Source organism: Dipodomys spectabilis, unplaced genomic scaffold (assembly GCF_019054845.1).
Source record: "Dipodomys spectabilis isolate Male_0828 unplaced genomic scaffold, ASM1905484v1 ptg000806l, whole genome shotgun sequence".
Lineage (NCBI taxonomy): Eukaryota > Metazoa > Chordata > Mammalia > Rodentia > Heteromyidae > Dipodomys > Dipodomys spectabilis.
The window spans coordinates 280,476-300,657 of record NW_024871483.1 but is presented as its reverse complement, the minus strand read 5'-3'; the positions used below and the strand labels follow the sequence as shown (position 1 = coordinate 300,657).

The 20,182-nt window shown below is 47.2% G+C and overlaps 1 pseudogene; it reads left to right on the top strand.

The window, feature by feature from the left end:
* Positions 1 to 16,489: 16,489 nt before the first annotated feature.
* LOC122102594 lies at positions 16,490 to 18,297 on the top strand (annotated as a pseudogene).
* Positions 18,298 to 20,182: the final 1,885 nt, after the last annotated feature.

The following is a 20,182-nucleotide window of genomic DNA, read 5'->3' as shown; positions in this document are numbered from 1 at the left end:
CAAGTGCAAAGCTTGCTTCCACCCAGTCAGTGAGGTCATGGGGGCCTTAACAGGGACAGGGCTGAGGCTGTGGGCAGCTCACACTACATAGCTCTGCCTGCACATTCCTTTTGTGTGCCCTGTGCTCACTGCTGTGACAGGTGATGATGAAAGCAGAATTCATCCTCAGCCTCAAACTTGTGTGCCACCCACCAGTACCATGCCACAAGCCCACAGGTGTGTCTGGGACACTCGCACCACTCTTCAATGTACGATGCTCTGGGTACATGTCTTCCTGCAGCAGTAGTCAGAAGGTGAGGTCGGCACTGAGTGTGCTTACATTCATGGATGGAGGGGATGTTACATCACCAAACATATCTTGAAGCCCCAGTTTCCTCATAGCCGGATGGAAATAATGAGGAAGATGTGAGTGGTTTTCATGGAGCAGCTCATTCACAGGCTTCTTTGCACTATTCCTCCCTGTGCTATTGCACAGAATGTTTTGTTGAGTCTAGGAAGGAGCTAAGTTCTGCCCAGTACTGCCTCATGACAGGCATGTTTTTGGGCAAGTGATACTATTTGTTATGTGCTGTCTCTTGGTTTTCCAGGTGGGTAAACTGACTTCATAAAAGTAACCTTGTGTAGTTGAGGAACTGGGTTGGAACCAGTGTGTAGCTTGTGGAGGCTGTGTTTTGACCCTACTGGTGTAAAAGCTCGATGTGTGACTTGTCCTGGTCTCTTGAGTAGTCAGTGGCTGGTATGACTTCTACCCTGTATATTGGGTGCAGGATTAAGTCCATTTCCAGGGGCACATGGGACTGTGTTCAGTCTTCTTCTTCTCTCAGGACTCCAGAAGACCTTTGTGGATTTGTGGTGGAGCTTCAGCCATGGGAGCTGTCACTGAGGGAGCACACGGGCCCTGTGATATCACTACCAGGTAGATGTTCACTCAGGGCATCCATGGGGACTCATTGGGCCATTGGGAGGAAACTGTGTGTAACCCTCAGGATCTCTTAGTATTTCATTAACAGGATAAGGTATTAGAGGCTGGGTACTTCTTAAAGAAGAGGTTGCTTTAGCTAACAGTTCTGGAGATAAAAAGAGCCTGTTGCTGAAATCACCTTAGCTATGTTGGGGACTTCCTGGCATTGGAAAGAGCCTCATGTGGGCAGAGATATCACCCCACCTCCCAGGAAGCTAGAGGAGGAAAGAGGCCTGTCATCCATATTAGCTCTTGCAAGAACTAGTGAAAGGGTCTGAGATCCAACTCAGTCCTTTGGAAATATTACTCTTTTGGACCTTAGGGCCTGTCTAGTCTCACCTCCTTATGCGTGTGTACCGTGATAACACTTGCAAGAATTGGGGGATGGCTGTGCTTCACTGGCTCTCGTCTGATCCAGTGGTTGGGGGCTGGAGTTTGGTGGAAATTACCCATGTTTCCATCATAAATGGTAAGTGGCACTTGAGGGCTCCGGAGAGTTTCATCTCTAATACCTGCTTGTTGGCTTCCTGGTTCTTGTGTCCCTGCTTGCTCTGAGCATTCAGCCTCTTTTTTTTTCTCTACAGCAAGTGCTTGGTGTCTTTGCCAATACTACGTTTTAACCTTTGACACTCATGGAATGCCTCACATTTATTCCTGACTCCTTGGAGGACCTGGTGTGGAGGATCACTCTGTATGATCAGGCTCCTTCAGAGCCATAGGGTAAATGCTGCCTGACCACGGTGAGGAGGGGAGCCCTGCACAGACCGACCTGTGGACAGGCAGGTCTGTGAAGAGAGCTCAGACCCACCCTGCTTGCCATTGCTTGTCAGGCCACAGGCTCTTTCTCATGTGGAGGTAGTGGTTTAATAATTTATTTTATTATTATTTGTTGTTGTTATGACAAAGGTGATACACAGAGAGGTTACTGTTTCCTAAGTCAAGTAATGAGTACATTTCTTGGTTTTAAGTATTAAAGACTTTTAAAAATTGAGCCGCATGACAGTGGCTATGCCTGTCATCCTAGCTGCTCAGCAGGCTGAGAGTGAATTATGTTTCAAAGCCATCTCAGGCAAGAAAGTCTGTGAGACTCTTATCTTCAACTAACCAACAGCAAACTGGAAGTGGCACAGTGGTTCAAAGTCGTAGAGCCACTTGCATTCAGGAACAAAGCTCCTGGACAGTGGTCAGGCCCTGATTTCAAGCCCCATGAATAACATTAAAAAAAAGTATATAAAAGTGATGTTCAGAGGGCTTATACTTACAGAAATCAGGGAATCATTTCTTTTTTGACGGTGTTACCTTTTCTTTTGCTCTCTTATATCACTTGGCTCTTAGAATTAGCTGGTTATGAGGAAATATTCATCATCCCTGGCTGTAAAGGAAATGCAAATAAAAACAACACTGAGACACCTTACCCCAGTCAGAATGGCCCACATCCTAATGTCAGCCAATGACAAATGCTGGAGGGGATGTGGAAGAAAGAGGAACCCTACTGCATTGCTGGTTGGAATGTATACTAATACAACCACTTTGGAAAATAGTCTGGAGATACCTCAGAAAGCTAAATATAGATCTCCCCTATAACCCAGCCATACCACTCCTAGGCATCTACCCTGAGCAACAGGAACCAGTATACAAAGACACATGGACCTCCATGTTTATTGCAGCACTGTACACAATAGCCAAGATTCGGAAACAACTCAGATTCCCCATTACTGATAAGTGCATCCAAAAATTGTGGTACTTATATACAATGGAATATTATGCAGTCATTAGAAAGGACAAAATAATGACATTTGCAGGGAAATGGATGGAACTAGAGCAGATTATTTTGAGCAAAGTAAGCCAAGAACAAAGAGAGAAATGGTACATGGTCTCCCTGATATGTTGATGATAAAGCCAAATGCAAGAAGATATGGCAAAGTAACAGGACTCAAGAAACAATGGACAGCCACCCATTTTGTCATGTCATTGCTAAATGACTCCATTTTCTTGACTATATATATGATAGATATACACACACACAGAGGGAAGCCAGGAAGAGGAACAGAATAAGTGGAAACATCCTACAATAAGCAAAAAGAAAGAAATGTAAACATCACCAGATGTGAAAAAAATAACTTGTATTGACAAAGCTCATAGAATTCACATACTATATAGACCATGATAATGACAATTTGCCTTGTGAAAGTTAAAATGTGATTGTGACTCTAAGTATCACTATTTCACAATACTGTAAATATGTGAAATTTATGTAATCACCTAATCTCAATTAAATAAAAAAAAGTGAGAGAAGGGATGGGTTAAGAGAGTGACAATGTTGTCAGACACTTTGTACTCATATACTATTTTGTAGAATGGGAACTTCTTTGTACAACTACTTAAAGATAATTATAAAAAATAAACTAAAGGATTAGCTGGTTTGGGTCTGGGAAGGTGGCTCAGTGGTAGAGCGCTTGCCTTGCATGCCTGAGGCCCTGGGTTCGATTTCTCAGCACCACTTAAGCAGAAAGAAAAAAGCTGGAAATGGCGCTGTGGCTCAAGTGGTAGAGCGCTAGCTTTGAGCTGAAGAGCTGAGGGACAGCGCCCAGGCCCAGAGTTCAGTCCCTACGACTGGACCCCTCCCAAAAAAAAGAATTAGCTGGTTATGTTGGACATAATTACATCAGTTTGCTTTAAAAAATGACAAAGATTCCTTTTTTCACTTTCAACATACTGTTGGATGGAATGGCATGAGAAGTGATTTGGTAGTAGAACCTGGCGTTGCTCTTCATTTTACTGTATGAAACAGAATGCACTACCAAGAGAAAGGAAAAGTGTGTGCTTAAAGTGAGGTACTTTCTGTACTAACTGCTGTGAGAAGTAACAGATCGCTGTCTGCCCAGAGATCCCCGTGGACCAGAGCTCTGCATGATATGCATGGTTGTATAGCCTCTGCGGGGTCACAAGTGTGGATTCAATAGCTCACGCTTTTTCTTTAGGGAGAAGTTGGGGAATAAAGGCTCCAGCAGCAGGCTTGTTCCTGTCACTCATTTTCTCTGCCCTGTCTCAGGACTCCTGGGCTCCCAGACTTGATGCAACCACCCTGGGAGGAAACGTGAGCTCAGTGTGTCCTGTGGACATACCCAATGTTTTACTCTCTGTGGGGAAGCAGTCACCATGGGCTCTATTCACTGGCATCTCCGGTGTCTAAAGTGAGGTCCCCAGTACCTCCCCTGCCTGATTCTGTGTGTTTTTCCAAGGTGGGTTTTATTTTATACTCTGTGTGCTGGTCATTTATGTTCTAACTTCACATGGCTGTGGCTCATTGCTCTGTGTTGCTCCTGGTGCACATGGACTCTGTGACAGGTAGGGTGACCAATGAGCATGGGGTACCCAGCAGCTGTCAGAGACTGAAGTGGAACTAGCCAGGCATCCAGGATGAGGAGCCTTGCTCTTAGTAGTTGGAGTCATTACATTGCTCTTGGCCCTAGTGTCCTGGGTTGGCTGTGCTGGTCTTGGGTGGCAGGTCAGTATCTCATTCATGGGGCTAGGAGACCTGGTAAGGCCAAAGAGCTATGTTCCTAGGGATCTTATTTATTTATTTATATACTTATTCATTTATTTACTTATTATTGTCGGTCATGGGGCTTGAACTTTGGTACTATGCCTGTCCCTGTACTCTTCAGCTCAAGGCGAGTGATCTATCATTTGAGCCACTGTGCCACTTCTAGTTTTCTAGTAGCTAATTGGAGATAGGAGTCTCACGGACTTTCCTGCCCAGGCTGGCTTTGAACTGTGATCCTCAGATCTTACCCTCCTAAGTAGCTAGGATTACAGGTGTGAGCCATCAGCACCCAGCCTAGGGATCTTATAAGGACATCTGAGAAGAAATTTGGGTGAAATGGATTAGAGGCCGAATGGTAGAATGCAGAGCATGGTGTCAGGCTGGCTGGCAGGCAGGGCTGGCAGCTGCAAAGGGTTTTCCTGTGGGAGCAGATTACGGTTCTATGGCAGTGTGGGCCAGCTGCCTGACTCCTGCCACTTGGGTGTCTTTTTCTCCTGCTCCTGATAAGCTGTTGATTTTGCCTTCTCATTTCATTGTTTGTTCATGTCATTGTAAATTGGCCTCTGCTATTCTTTCTTGGCTACCCTGTAGTTCACATGCCACCTGCTGGCTGTTCCTCTTCTTACTCTTCAGTATTTTTCAGTTTTAATCAGGGCTACAAGAAGATTTGCAGCACAATCTTAGCACACTGATCCCTCAGCATAGAGGGGAGGGGTGAAGGCAGTATCCTGCAGATTTTAGGAAGTTGATGTTTGGAAGGCAAATGTTGCTCCCTGCCCATTGTACTCTGGTCCCATAGAATATCAGTGGTCTTGGGGCACACTCTTTTAGATGTTACCATTTTCCTTCTTTGAGACCCAGTTTGCTGAATGCCTGCTGCTTGCTGGGCTTGCTGACTCAGTGACTTGGTGTCTGTCCCAGATGCAGTGGGTGTGGGTCCTGAAAGGTCTCTTCCCTAGAATTTGTATGGTGCCTGTGTAATCTGGGCTCCCACTTGTCTTTATGTAGTCACTGCACTACACACACTGAGCTGTGGGTGAACAAGGGAGGGGAAGTACACCATGCATCCTGTATCAAGCATTGATGGAGCCTCATCCAAAGGCCATTAAGTCTTTCGGAAGAGCAGTTCTTTTACCAGAGCATTACCAACAGCCAGAAGTGATTGTTGTTGAGTTTTCTGCCATTGTGATCTCTATGGCTTGACCTGTGTTACTGATGAAACACATCTTGAAGTAGTGTTGACTGAATTGACTGTCTTGCATAATGTTCTTGGTTCTGTGGAGCTAGAGGTTGGACCTGCTGATGAAGCTTGTGCTGCTTCTGCTTGGGCTGGTGTCCTAGAGACAGCAAACTTCCTGAGTCATTCTCAATGGCAGGAGAGGGGATGGGCCATATTAATATTCAACTAAATATCCTTATCTCAGAACAAACAGAATGTTTTCTTTAGGGCTGTTTGTAGGATTGTGGATCTGGTTTTTGACAGCCCTTGATCAGGATCATGTGTCACAATATAGTGGTGGTGTTCCTGTGGGTGAAAAATGCTGGGGCTTGGACCCAGTGCCTTCTGCACTCTGAGCACTCTACCACTGAGCCTTAGTGGATAGATAAGAAGGTCTTTTGGCTGGCTAGGCAGCAGGGTAACTTTTTCCATGACAAGCAAAGATCTTGCAGAGTGTCAGTAGGAAGTTATTCAGAAGGAGCATGTATTTGCTTGCATTTCCATTATAGGATTATCAGGGAAGGCTGTTACGCCTTATCTTCCCCATCTTTTGATTCGTTTAAGGTTTTATAGAGGCAGGTTACCATCTATCAGTATTTGTAGATGAATGTGTCTCCATTCGGTTCACTTCTGAGTGGAATTTGATTATAGTATTCAGAAACTTGGTTCTTTTGCAACTCTGAGCCTGTGTGTTTTGGCTGAGTCTGATAACAGTCCCCCTGGTTCTGTGGCTGAAGATAAGGCAGTTGTTCGGCTGCTGTCCTGCATGGGGCTCAGAAGGCCTGACCACAGGCTTTCTGCTCTTAGTTCTCACTAATGTTTGGAGGCCCAGGCACTAGGCACCCTGTGCATACCCCCGAAAGCTGCCTTTACCTCTGGCATTGGCTGAGCCTTCAGCCACAGTCAGTCAACATAGTGACCATGAGGGATGGGCACTAAGCTTATAGAGATTGTGAAGAATCAGGATTAAGAAGCTTGTGCTGGAATTCCAGAGACTCTGCAATTTGCGGTTCCTCTGCTTTGCTGGAAATACAGGTCTCACTTTGCCAAGTTGGTGAAGGGATTAGGGCCTCTTATGAACAGTCTGGGTTCTGGGGTTCAGCATTGTCACCTGTGTCCAGATTGACAATGAGTGAATGAGAGCTATCTGTGTCTGTGGACATGTGCTTCCTTTAGCACTGAGCTTGGAGTATAACAAGCAACATGTGACTTCTCCCTAACAGACATGGATATTATCACAGCTTTGTACCAGAACTTGAGCTCTGGCTTAATCTGCTCCAATGTGTTAGAAATAGGACTTGAACACAGGCCTGTATGTCTTCAGAGTTTTTGTGCTTCACCCAATGGGAGAGTCCATGTTACTGAGGAGCTGAGCCTTTTCTGCTCATTTCTGTTCCTCAGCAATGACCTTTGGTCAGTGTATCCTGAGCACTTGGCTATGCAGCCTTCCTCTGTGCACTGTCAGGTAGTCTGTAGAACCACCTAGTGATAAGGTACTGAGTGATGTGGGCACAGGTACTGTGGCGTGTCAATCTGCTTGGCCACTTTATTTAACCCTGCTGGGTTCTTCAGAAGACCCATCAAGTCAGCCTCCAATTGCTACTACCCAAGCCACAAAGTAAACTCACTCTGACCTCCTAATGGTGGCAGTTGGTTGGCAAATCTATTGTTGTCACTGAGTCACTTGAAACCTGGTTTTCTTTGGATGCTTACAGAACCTCCTTAGGTCCATACTGGGCCATTCTTCTGGGGATGCTTTTAGGGAGATGCATTCTTGTCTAGCAAAGGGGCCTTAGGATGTGGATAGGAGGTGGTAGCTCATGACCTTTCACATTTCAGAGACTGTTCACTTGCTTCCCCTGCTGCCTCCCAAAAAGTGATACAGTCACAATTTAGTGCTCCTTGTCCAAAGTATTGAATCCAGAGTATAAAATACCTTGTAGTATAATGAAACCTTGTCAATTTTATTAGCCCATTAGTGTGTGAGTTAAAGCATTCCTTAGCTGTCCTCAGATCAGCTAGACTAGTCACAGGTACGCATAATTAATAATGCTAGGAGGTACCTGTGCCTCTGAATGGCTGTCCATCTGTGCCTACAGTGATGATTGTGGTGAGCAACTGCTCACGATGGTGTCTAAGCACGCACTGCCCATGTTTGAATCTCAGCTTTGTCCTTGAAAAATTTAGACTCTGAGCAACCTTCAGCTTTTTCTGATTTTGTCACCTCGCACAGTCCAATAAAATGTTCTGGAACATGGCTCACAACTCCATGGTCAGAACACAGAAATACAACCTAACTGCAATGTGAGCAAAAGACTTGTACGGTCAGCTTTGACCACCATCAAATATAGATGACAAACACATGGCAGGGTTTTGGATGCTATTACCTATTTGAAGCACACTGGATGTGTAACCTCAGACCTCACAAAAATTTGCACTAACAATGTTTGTTATAGTGATATTAGTTAAGACCAGAGAGATTCAGACATTCATCCAATGGCAGCAGAGTGCAAATGGTACACCCACTTTAGAAAAATAGCCTATAAGTGCAGCTTCTCTTTGGCCCAGTGGTTGTTTAACTACCCCTTGCTGGGGTAGTACTAGGAAAAACGAAGGAACAAGATACAGTGAAATCAGCAGTTCCTGCAGTGCTGTCCCTCACAGTCATGCACAGTGTGATTGCATGTGTATGGCAGTACTGAATGGGTGACATTATGAAAAGTAAGTGCACGTTGGCATGAGTTAAAGCAGTAGGAGTGGGAGGTTTTCCTTTCAGCAGCATGGCTTCTCTGCGTCATGACTGTCTGGTTCAGCATGAGATGATGATTGTGCCAACACTTTGTCTGATGGTAACAAGCTGGTAAAGGCTTCGTGTGGTCTCCAATGCTTTCCACAAGGGCATGCAGGGCTGTAATTCTTTCAGACTGAAGTTGCCACCAGCAACCACAGAATGGAAACCAACGTAGTAATGCAACTGCTAAACTTAGAGCAAGGATCACCTGGCCACAAAGATAAGAAAAGTAGAACTCCACAAAAAAATATTTTCAGAGCTATTAACTATCCCAATCACCTGATTTGAGTGGACATCTTATCCAATGCCACAAATCTGTCGTATCTCTGTAGAATTATTACTATTATTATTTCAGTGCCAGTTGTAGAGCTTAAACTCAAGGCCAGGAAACTGTCACGGAGGTTTTGTCCTGAAGGGTGACACTGACTAGCTCTTGAGCCATGTCATTTCTTCTGGGTTTTTTTTGTTTAATTGGTGGTAATACTCTGAAGGACTTTCCTTCCTGGGACGCCTCTGTCACATTGCATGTGATAGAATTAGGTGTTGTGATAAAACTCAGTATGGGAGTGGAGCATATATAGGTGTGGAACAGACATTTATGGCTCCATACTAAAGTCGCTCTGAATATCCCCCTGCTCTTATTCCTGTGAAATTCTTTCTTTTTTCTAATTAAAGACCTTGTCTTTGCTTCAGTGCCCTGAAGGAAGCCACCTATCTTTCACTGAGAATGCAGAGGGTAAACATGGCATGTGATGAACCTTCCTCTAGGAAAGCAGGCCCATGAGGAGCACATTGCAGGATGGCATCCATTGGTGAGCTAAACAATGGCTGGCAGAATTCATGCCACAGGAGAACCAGTCAGGTTAGTCAGGTTCAGTCAGGGAGGTCAGGAGGTCTATGTCTGGTGGTGCCAGAGGTTCCTTTCTCTGTTTCTGCTCACAGGTGAATGTCTAAGCCAGATGCAGTGCTTTCCACAATGAGATATGCATACCTGTTTTGTTGAGGAAAAGGAAAGGTTTTGCTAGGGTTCTTGCAGTCTCTCTGACAGAGATTGGGATTGTCCAACCACTTCCCCCTCACCTCCCTTCCTAAATCTACTGTCCCCCTCCCTCACACACTATTTCCTGCTGGCCATGGACTGGAAATATCCATTGGTGCTGTCTGCAAGGACATTCTAGAGCCTTCTAACCCCTTGGTCTTCCCAGTGCTGTTAGGAGTAAGTAGTCTTGCCAAGATATCCTGATGAATTGTGCAAAAGTCCCTGTGGCAGGAAACCCCAGCATTGGCGCTGTTATTAATTCAAGTGACCTATTTCTTCAGAGCTTGGATGGGTTCTCCAAGCTAGCACAGATTCATCTAGGGAGAGTTCTCCCAGTCGTCCCCCTACGCCATTCTACATTCTCTTCAGTGCTAGCCAGCAGCTCCTTCCAACCTACCTGCCAGGATGCTGGCCAGAAATGCTATCTGAAGACTGTGTGCATTGGTTTGCACACATGCTAGTTGTTTTGTAAGGGCTTGTGTGTGTTAGTTCCAACTGTTCATGTGAGGTCATCAGCAGAAGATAAGACATGGGTTGGCCACGTCTTTAGACAAACAGGCTCTCCCTTCCTCTTTCCCCCTCATGAATCCGTGTGACAGAACTGCTGATAGGACTTTATGTGAACTTTGGGCCCCAGGAATGTTTCCCCAACATGTACCCTCCAAAGTAGTTCTCCTTGCATTGGACTGGGCAACAACTGGAGTATGCCCTTCCCTCCGTGTTTTCCTTTGCACTCCTGTCCTCCAAAATTCCCTGCCACCTTAGGAAGATGCCTTGTGAGATCGGTTCTGAGTTCCATTTACTGTTGGGACATAGAGGCCTGTGACCTAAATCAGAGGTACTACTCCTACTAATATGGGCAGATAACAGGCTACCAGCAAAAAGGTAAGGAATCCAGAATAAGGAAGGTTGGATAGCTTCTTGACTGCCAAAAACAAGGAGGCAAAGAGTGGGGAGGTCCTCTGAAGCGTAACTGTTCAAGGATTGTGTTCCCTAGTAGACAGTGCCAGGGGCTGCACCAACTCGAAAATGATTTGGGGCCACGGATTGGAATTTTTTTCCACCAGAGAGATGTCATTGTGTGCCAGTTTTTTTTTTTTTTTGAAATTAACAATAAGAACAGTGGAAACAAAGGAAACAGTAGGGAAAGAAGGCAGAGGATTAATGAGTAAGAGGGCAGGCAGGTGTGTGGCGGGGGCTGGTGCAACGTGGGGCTTAGTTGTGGAGCTGTCTGAAGAGCCCTTAGGCAAGATTCCCTGCATGCAGAAGCTTGTGGTCAGTGCATTTGTGGTGATGGCTGTTGCTCTAGTGTCAGTGGAGCTGGAAGATGGCGCAAGCCAGTGCTAACAGCAGTGCCGGCAGAGCTCAGGAGATCAGTCCCCAAAGGATCCACATCAGGCCTTCCACGATGCTGCCTCCCTCCACACACACACACATTCTCCTTCTGGTGTCTCCGCCATACACAACACACAGTATTCTGCCCCTGAATGGCTTTCACCTGTGTGTGTGTGTTTGTGTGTTTGTACCTAAGGCTGACTATCCCTTCTTTGGAAGGAACAGCACCAAGCCAGTCGCCTTCACCTGCAGCCTCACCTCCAGATGTTTCCACTGAAATGGGAGGACAGAGACTAGGAACTCCATGGGAGAGCCTCATACAGGCAGATGCAGCCAGCCCTTTCTAGCATGTGTTTATATAACTGCTAGGTCTGAAAAGACAGGGAGTGACATAAGGCCAGAAAGAAGCATTGGTTGGGAGGGGATGGAGAATGCTGTGTGGTAACTGATGAGGCTATTTGTGGTTATATGGTAGTTTGTGGGCCTGGCACCTTCCCAGGCAGCTTCAAGTCCCACAGACTTGCAGAGTTGATGGCTGGAAGTTGAGTGAGTGGGTGCACCTGGGGGCTTGTAAGAGGAGAGATGACAGAGAGGCCAGTGAAGGGATGAAGAGGAGTGAAAGCTGGTTCTGCAAAGACCTACATGTCCACTTGGGTGAGACCTGGGTGTGCTCCAGCTGGCCACATCAGTGAGAGCCTTGCAGGACAAGGATCACCTAGTCACTCACAGGGCCTGTTTGCTGGAGCACCATGCCTCCATGGGGCCAAAAGGGTTGTGGATACCCCCTGGGCATCTGCAACAAGTACCCTTTGTTACTGTCCATATGGTGTACATGTCCTCCACAATCATGAGAACCATCATCCCAGTTTCTCTCCAGGTATGGGCAGAATCTCTTGGCAAAGTAAGACCCATTCCCCTGGAGGCTTGCTGGCAGGAGCTCAGAAAAACTCTACCACTTTTAGAAAGGGGAACTGAGGAGGATCATGGGATTAACACACACACACACACACACACACACACACACACACACACACGTGTGAAAGCCTACAAAAGGTGAGAAAGGTGTTAGGCCCCTGGCAGCAGAGCTGAGAGGCAGTATTGGGCCCGGGACTGGCTAGGAAGGAACATGTCAGAATTCAGCCAAAGCATGCCAAGTGAAATGCAGTTGGGTAGATGCAACTCTTGTGATACCTCATTTCCCATGTCTGTAGCGAGCTTCTTTCACCTGTGATGAGTGTTTAAACTGGGGGAGTGTTGGATAGTGGGCATGGAGACAGGGCCAGGATTACATTGGCACAGGGCCCTTTTCAGTGATCTCATTTTCAAGGATGTCTGGGGAAGAAAGGAGCTTAGGGCATTGTGGTAATTGCAGAGAAAGCTCTGTGTGACTGAGTCTAAGCCTGACCCAGTGTTAGTGTGTTGTGTGGGAACAAGTGTGCACAGACACTCACCCAAGTGAGTGACCAATGCAGGTGCCTAGTGGTCACACTGAGGCAGGTGGAGGGTCAGCTGATGTTTGCCAGCTGGGGTCATCTCCTGTGCACAAGTCTGAAAAGACCGGGGCAGCATGTGGACAGTAAGAAGAATGAGGGTGGGAGGGAGGGGAATGGGGTGGCTGCTGTTGGGGCTGTTTGTGGCCCCGTGGGTGCAAATGGGCCTGGCACCTTCCCTGACAGGAACAGAGCCCAAAGACTTGTATTGTTGATGGTAGGTTGGCATGGCATGCTTGTGGGCATGTGGGATGAGAGATGACAGTGAGGCCAGAATTGCCTCCCAGTGTCAAGTGACAAGCTAATCCAAGTGAAGGTTCTGGGACAGCAAGGACCCTGTCCTTTGCTGTCTGTCCCTGTGAGGCCTCCCACCTGTCCCAGAGGGGGAAGGATGATGGGCCTGTATGGGACTCACAGTACTGGGCTGGTCAGTACAAACTTCCATGGAGCTGAGCGATGGGAGCAGTAACTCACTAGCTAATGCCTCCTGTACTGTGTCTAAAATGAAAACTTGAGTCTGGTCGATAAGGATTACTGCCCAGCTTACCTCAATTTCACACCCTCAAAAGTAACCACTGAGGGATCATATCCCATGTACCTTGACAGCAGTGCCTTGTCCTGCTGGGTCTGATACCTCAGGCTTTGGAAAAGGAGGATAAGGATAGTGCAGATTTTCCATGGACCGAGCTTCCAGTTGTGCTTCTGCCACTCTGCTGGTCCTCAGAGCTGACCTATGGGCAAAGGATGTCTATATTCCTGTCCAGTGACCTGGGCCAATTCAACCTGACCACACACAATGGGACCACAGATCTCTACACAGATCAAATGCTTGATTGTATGTAGGTGCAACCTGGAAAAGGCTCATCTGTATGTCTGCTTCCCAAGGGTGGAGGCATCACTCAGAGACTACGAGCACATCTGGTTCAGTGGCCCAATACAAGGGCCTAGCCCCAGACTCCAGTGAGCCCTCAGACGTTCTTTCCCTGTACCTTCCCTCTTCACTTATGCCATGTGCACAGGCCAGAATGCCACCACTCCCTCACGTCCCAACCCTCATGCTCCTGCATCCACAACCCCATACAGCCAAGCCCAATCCTCCCTCTGCTACCTCAAACTCAGTTCCCTCACGATTCTCCAAAACCCTTTCAGTCCTAGCCTTGAACACTAATCTCTCCGCCTTTGGTCTCACCCACTGAGCTCACTTAAACCTCAACCTACTCAAGGCTCCTTGTAAACTGTTTACAGCCTCCTGTTCCTCATTCTGCAGTGCAGCTTTCACCACTCGCTACCAGCTATCTTGCTTGTACGCTGCTTACGCAATCTGTCCCCCAAACTCCCTCCCCACTAATGACAAAATGCTATTTCCTAGTGGAAAGAATGCCCTTCAGCCCTTGGTAGGGGTAGGTGAAGTTGCCCACCCCCACTCAAGAGTCTGACCCTGGAGAGCATCTCCATGGCAAACCCACCTGGCGTTTACTACATCATATCATCCCATGACATAAGTGTTCTGCCTGCAGGGCAGATCTTGATGGCATTGGACTAGAATAATTGCATGTCTGAGGTCCAGAATGCCTGACAGCCTACACCTTGGGCTACCTTTTGCCACTAGTGACAAGCAAGTTTGTCAGGACTTACTGTGTCATTTCTCTGCTTCTAGACTCCGAGCTCCTCCAGGACCAGAGACATTTAAGCTTATAAGACAAAAATGCAAAGCCCAGAGGTAGGGACAAACCAAATCTCCTCCTTGGGCTGCCAGAAGGAAAGGACCTTCCTCACCTGCACCATGGCCTCCACACCCACTAAGCCAAAATAGCCAGAGCTGGGTAGCAGCTACCAGGCCATCAGACAAGGCCAAGTCGTCCCTCCAGGTAAGTCAGGGCTCTGTTTAGAGAAGGTTTCTGATCTGTCAGCTCACAACCTAACCACCTCAAGTCCAGCTGTAACCATGGGCAGGATCACAGGTAAGCAGGAGGTCCTCAAGAGGGATTTGGCAGCACTCCCTATGAACTGCCCTTGCCTGTGCCAACACACACCACATCATGAAAGCCCCCCCCCCAACTCCAGAGTACATTCTTCAGCAATCTTTACCAACTCCCAATGGCTATGCTTTGGCATAGATCAGAATCCACAGATGCACAGTGTGATCCCCTAGTGCTAGCGATCTCCAGTATCAGAGCAGCAGAGGACATGGCTGGGTGTAATCCAGAGATAAGTGCAAATGGGGAAGGAGCCTTGCGACCCTGGCCCCATCTCTGTCCTCAGCTGTGGCTTTGTCAGTCCCTACACATCCACATCTGAACAGCAGATTCCTTGAGGTCCACGGCCTGACTAACAGGTCCAAGGGACTGCCAAAAATACTCTGGTTCTACCTGAGAAGCATGGCTTGTGTTCCTTCTGAGAAGGAACAGACAGGGAAGGGTCCCCTGGCCTAGTGGTAGGGAAGCAGAAGTGATTGGGAAGGTTCAATGGCAGTGCAGGACTGAGGTACTATTGGCGTTTTTCTCATTGTAAAGCACCTTGATCAAGTGGCTAGGTCCTTTCCCTCTGAAAGGAGGTTAGGAAACAGAGCTTGTGTCTATGCTGTCCTCAGAATGCTGGGAATTGAACTCAGACACTTTCACACAGTAGAAAACTGCTTTAACCACTGATCTACCTCCTCAGTCGTTGGCTTTCTTTTGAGACAATCTCACTATGAAGTTAAAGTCTGGCCTCCAGCTGCTCTCTACCTATCTCTTCCACCTAAGTGCTAGAATTACAGATGTGGCCCAGCCCATCTACTCTTGTTTTCCCCTTGAGATCTGCTTAGAGCCAGGTCATCTTCTAAGTAAGAATTCATCAAGGCAACTTGGATGCAGAAGCATTTCCCTGTCCATCCATGGCTGGCTCAGTCATCTAAGTCTCTACATGAAAGTCAGGCACACATCCATGCTGCGCATCTCCTGGATCTGCCTAAGATGCCACTCCTGTGAATAAAGCAAGGCCTGGTCATTCCCAGAGAGGAAGAAGCCCCAGAGAGTACACTATTGATCCCCTAGTGAGGATGTGGTTAGTAACACAAGCCCTGGACATGTAGACTTTGCACCAAGACCTCAGGTGAGCTTCTTTTGTCCTGAAGTGTGAAGTGGTGGCCTGATTATCTAGCACTTATACCAGTGGGTTGAGAGCCCAGGATGTGGCAGGTAGAAGTGCATGAGGGTACAGCAACAAAGTCCCATTAGGGACTGGCCTAGCCACCCACTTCTTGGTCTAGCACACATAGGTTTTTTGACAGTGTGACAAAAAGGAAGAGGGAACAGAGCCAGCATTCCAAGAGAGGTTTTCTAGGTCTCTGAGGCTCAGCTGTGCTCTCTGCTGGGCAGTGGCCCTCAGGATGTTGGCATAGATGCATTAGAGTCTCTGGTGTGCATGGTACATGAAACACTTTCAGCTTTTGCTGGCTGCAGAGCAGGCCAACCTGCAAACAGGCATCAGGCAGCAGGCACAGCCTGGCACTCAACCAAAGACCCTGATGTAGGCTACCCAAGGTAGAAGGTGAAAGGTAAGAGTGGGTTTTACAGACACACACAGAGTAAGAGATCCTGAGGGAGGAACCCGTCCAGCTGTTGCTCCAACCAGCCCTGCAGTGGATGGTGCTCAAGTCTGAGACTCAATTTAAAGTCGCATGAGCAGAGTACAAATCCATACATTCCAGCCGAGTGACCTTCAACCAATGCCAGTCTTCGCACTTAAGAATAGTAATTCCTCTCTATAAAATGGGCTTATTCACCACTGGCAGCAAGTATGGCGGCCTTTCGGTCAGCAAAGGCAGCCTGGAATGTGGCCACCCAATGGTGGTGGTGCCCTATGATGACAGGCCACAGTCTCCTTGCCACCATTGGCCAGCACCTGGAAGCCCACTTGGGTACAGTACCCCAGCTCAGCAACAGCCACTGGCCCAGCACACAAGAATTCTCCTTGGGGGATGGGGATGGCAGCGGCGGCTGGCGATGAGCGGCGGGAGCGCGTGAGGAGCAGGCAGACAAGGCTGGGGGGCCCAGGAGCGCCAGCCGCAGGGCAGAGGGTGGGGGCACGAGCACAGCGGGCGGCGGCGAGGCGGCAGCAGAGAAGATGGTGGACAGCGACAGCGGCAGCGAGCGCGGCAGCAGTGGCGGCGGCGGCAGCTGGCAGGGAGGCTTCCAGCCCGCACCCCAAGGTGGCGGCGAGCAGGAGACGCAGGAGCTGGCCTCGAAGCGGCTGGACATCCAGAACAAGCGCTTCTACCTGGACGTGAAGCAGAACGCCAAGGGCCGCTTCCTGAAGATCGCCGAGGTGGGCGCGGGCGGCTCCAAGATCCGCCTCACGCTGTCCATTTTGGTGGCGGCCAAGTTCTGCGACTGGCTGCTCGACTTCATCGAGCACTATGGGCAGCTGGGCCCCAGCAGTCCTGAGCAGCTGGCAGTGGGCACAGAGGAGGGCGGCGGGCCCGGCACTCCTCAGTTCAACCACTTTGGAAAGCAGTATGGAGGTTCCTCAAAAGACTTCACATAGAACTCCCCTATGACCCAGCAATCCCACTTTTGGGCATTTACCCAAATGTTTATAAACAAGACCACACTAAAGCTACCAGCACAACTATGTTTATTGCAGCATTATTTACCATAGCTAAGATATGGAACCAACCCAGATGCCCCTCAGTAGATGAATGGATCAAGAAGATGTGGTATATATACACAATGGAATTCTATGCCTCCATCAGAAAGAATGACATTTCCCCATTTGTTAGGAAATGGAAAGGCTTGGAAAAAATTATATTAAGTGAAGTAAGCCAGGCCCAAAGAAACATAGGTCCCATGGTTTCCCTTATTTGCAATATCTAGTACATCTATGAGTCAAGCGGAAAAGGTCAGATAATGTGATGTTAGGAAAACGAACCCTTAAATATGTATTTTAATGTTTTTTTCTTTCATGCATGTGTTTCTAACGCATTTATAAGATTATTTCTTTGTTGCTTTGTATGTCCCTCCCCCACAGTGTAACCCCCACTTTCACTATATTTGATGTCAGTATAAGTTGTGGAGGAGATGGGGACAAACAAGTCGTTTAAGGATTCAGGTGGACCTGTTGCAACCATGAGAAGTACAAAATGTCATGTCAAAAACGAGCTTTACAATGTCAGTGTGTGTGGGGAGAAGGATTGGGTGGGGGGGACGGGGGAGGTTGGGAAGGGAGGTGAAGGGTAAACAAAGGAGGAGGCTGCAATGCTTGGTAAGAAATGTATGCATTATCCTGCCCATGTAATTGTAACCCCTCTGTACAGTATGTTCTCAAATAAAATAAAATTAAATTAAAAAAAAAAGAGCGAGTTCCTGGTGCGTGAGAACTGCAAATACTACCTGGATCTCAAGGAGAACCAGCGCGGCCGCTTCCTGCGCATCCGCCAGACCCTCAACCGCGGCGGCGGCGGCGGCTTTGGGGCAGGCCCCGGGACTGGTGGCCTCCAGAGCGGCCAGACCATCGTGCTGCCTGCGCAAGGTCTCATCGAATTCCGACATGCTCACCAAGCTCATCGACGACTAGGGAGGCGAGGAAGACGAGCTGGCCGGAGGCCCAAGAGGCGGTGCCGGCAGCCCCGGGGGGGTTGGGGGGCTGTGCGGGGAACTCCCGGAGGGCACCTCTATTACTGTGGACTCCAACGTTTCTTCTTCGATGTGGGCTGCAACAAGTACGGAGTTTTTCTACGTGTGAGTGAGGTGAAGCCGTCCTACCGCAATGCCATCACCGTGCCCTTCAAGGCCTGGAGCAAGTTTGGTGGCGTCTTCTGCCGGTATGCGGATGAGATGAAAGAAATCCAGGAGCAGCAGAGGGATAAGCTTTATGAGCGTCTTGCTGGGGGGGAGGGTGAGGAGTCCTAAGGCGAGGAGGTGGATGAGGATTGAAATGGCAGCTTTCCCCCCTGGCCTCCCCCACCCTGTTACCCGCACCCCCCATCCCCCATCCCCCTGGCTAGTTCCCATTCTTGCTCATTCCCCTGTGAGCTAGTGGAGAGGGAGCCCGGGAGGCCACCAAGGGAGAAAAAAAAAAACCAACAAAATTTAAAAAAAATAATATAGTTAAGAGAAATAACCATAAGACAACAGTCTTGAACAGTGAGTAAAGCAGTAAAGTTCCAGAAATTGACAGCAACCTGCAAAGAGAGGACAACAGCATCTCCTCACCTGCAAGAGTCTCAGCTTCTATTTCCCACCCGAGGTTCCTAAGCTCATCTAGATAATCCTGAAGGGGATAGATTTCGAGTCTGGGCCCCTAAACACATCTGACTTACCCAGATCCATCTGTGTATAACAGTTGAATTTGTGTTGTACCTGGATAAATCTAAAGTATCTCTCCAGGCCTAGCCGCCGTTGCAGTGTCTATCCTTCACCTTCATTGTAATCAGCCTTTTGGATCGAGATCTGCACAGAAATTCTTGAGACAGAGAGACCTTTGCAGTTACCCAGTCCTGAGAGTCCAGGTTTATGAAAAGGAATGCAACTTTACACAATCATGGACAAGGCAAAAAAGAATTCAAGAAGCCATCAGCAAATCAAAACAAATTGGATTGTTTTTTAATGGTTTTGCATGGAATCTGGCCCCATGTCTTTTCTTTGCAGAATTGTTTTCCAGGATGCGAAAATTCAAAAGCCAATGCTTGAACTAGAGAATTCATTACTAAAATAGTTTAAAAGTTGGGCAAAAGGAATTTTTTTTTTCAAAAAATAAAAGCAGTTTTACATTGGGGGTTGCTGAGGTAGGCACAATAAGTCAGGCATAAAGCACAAGGCAAACTCGTTGAGTGGATGGGTTGCTGCTCATTAAAGTTCTTCCCTTGATCTCTAAAGGTGGAGGTCATTACCAAGAAGTGGCATTGGTGTGAATGAGAGCCAGATCCCATGGCTCTACTATATGAGCCAGTGAATTGTGGCTAATTTGGCTGTTACAGCCACTGGTTGGCTGCATTTTTAACTGTAAAACTTGATGATTTTCTGCAAAAGGAACAGTATGGCTACAAGCCTGAGCTTTAATGGAATATGCATCCTCACAGAGAAGTTGGAAATAACTAAAACTGAAGTCTTAATTCACCTTCAGTTTAATCTGTGGATTTGTTCAAATACTAAAGATCCTCAGGTTCAGAATTCCAGCATCATTTCTTCTTTAAAACAAATTTTTAAGAACTTGATCCATCTTATTAGTACCTCACAATCAAAGTTGGCAAATGATGGATGAATGATTCAAGCAGTGCACCCGGTGGAAGCTGAAATCCATCTGTGAATGGAACTGATGTGAACGTGAATATGCTGACTATATCCTGGAAGCATTTTTATACCATCTTGAAATTGCAACATACTGGCATTGGCCAGTTTATCCAGCTGTCTTTCAAGAATAAAAGTTGGGGTTTTCATGGATCGCCTCTTCTATATTTTAAATGGATTTTCAGTAGAAATGTTTTTTGTTAATCAAGTTAATCCCACCCCATCAAAAGGTATTTCTAGAAATGACACAGGCCTAGGAAACTTTGAATTGAATGGGAGCTAATGTTCTTTCCAAAGTTTTCAGGTATTCTTTGTGTGACACCTTCTCAACCAGGAGGCAAGTAACCCCATCTCCACAATCTTAGTATTTTTTTTAACTGCATGCCTGTCCTTTATTTGAGCTGCCTTTTTAATTTATTGCGTATCCTTTTTATTATCTTATTTTGGTATTCAATCTATACAATCTTTTTGTATTTATTGGGAAATAAGTAATATACAAAAAGGTCATTTTCATGTATTTGTGGCTGAGAGG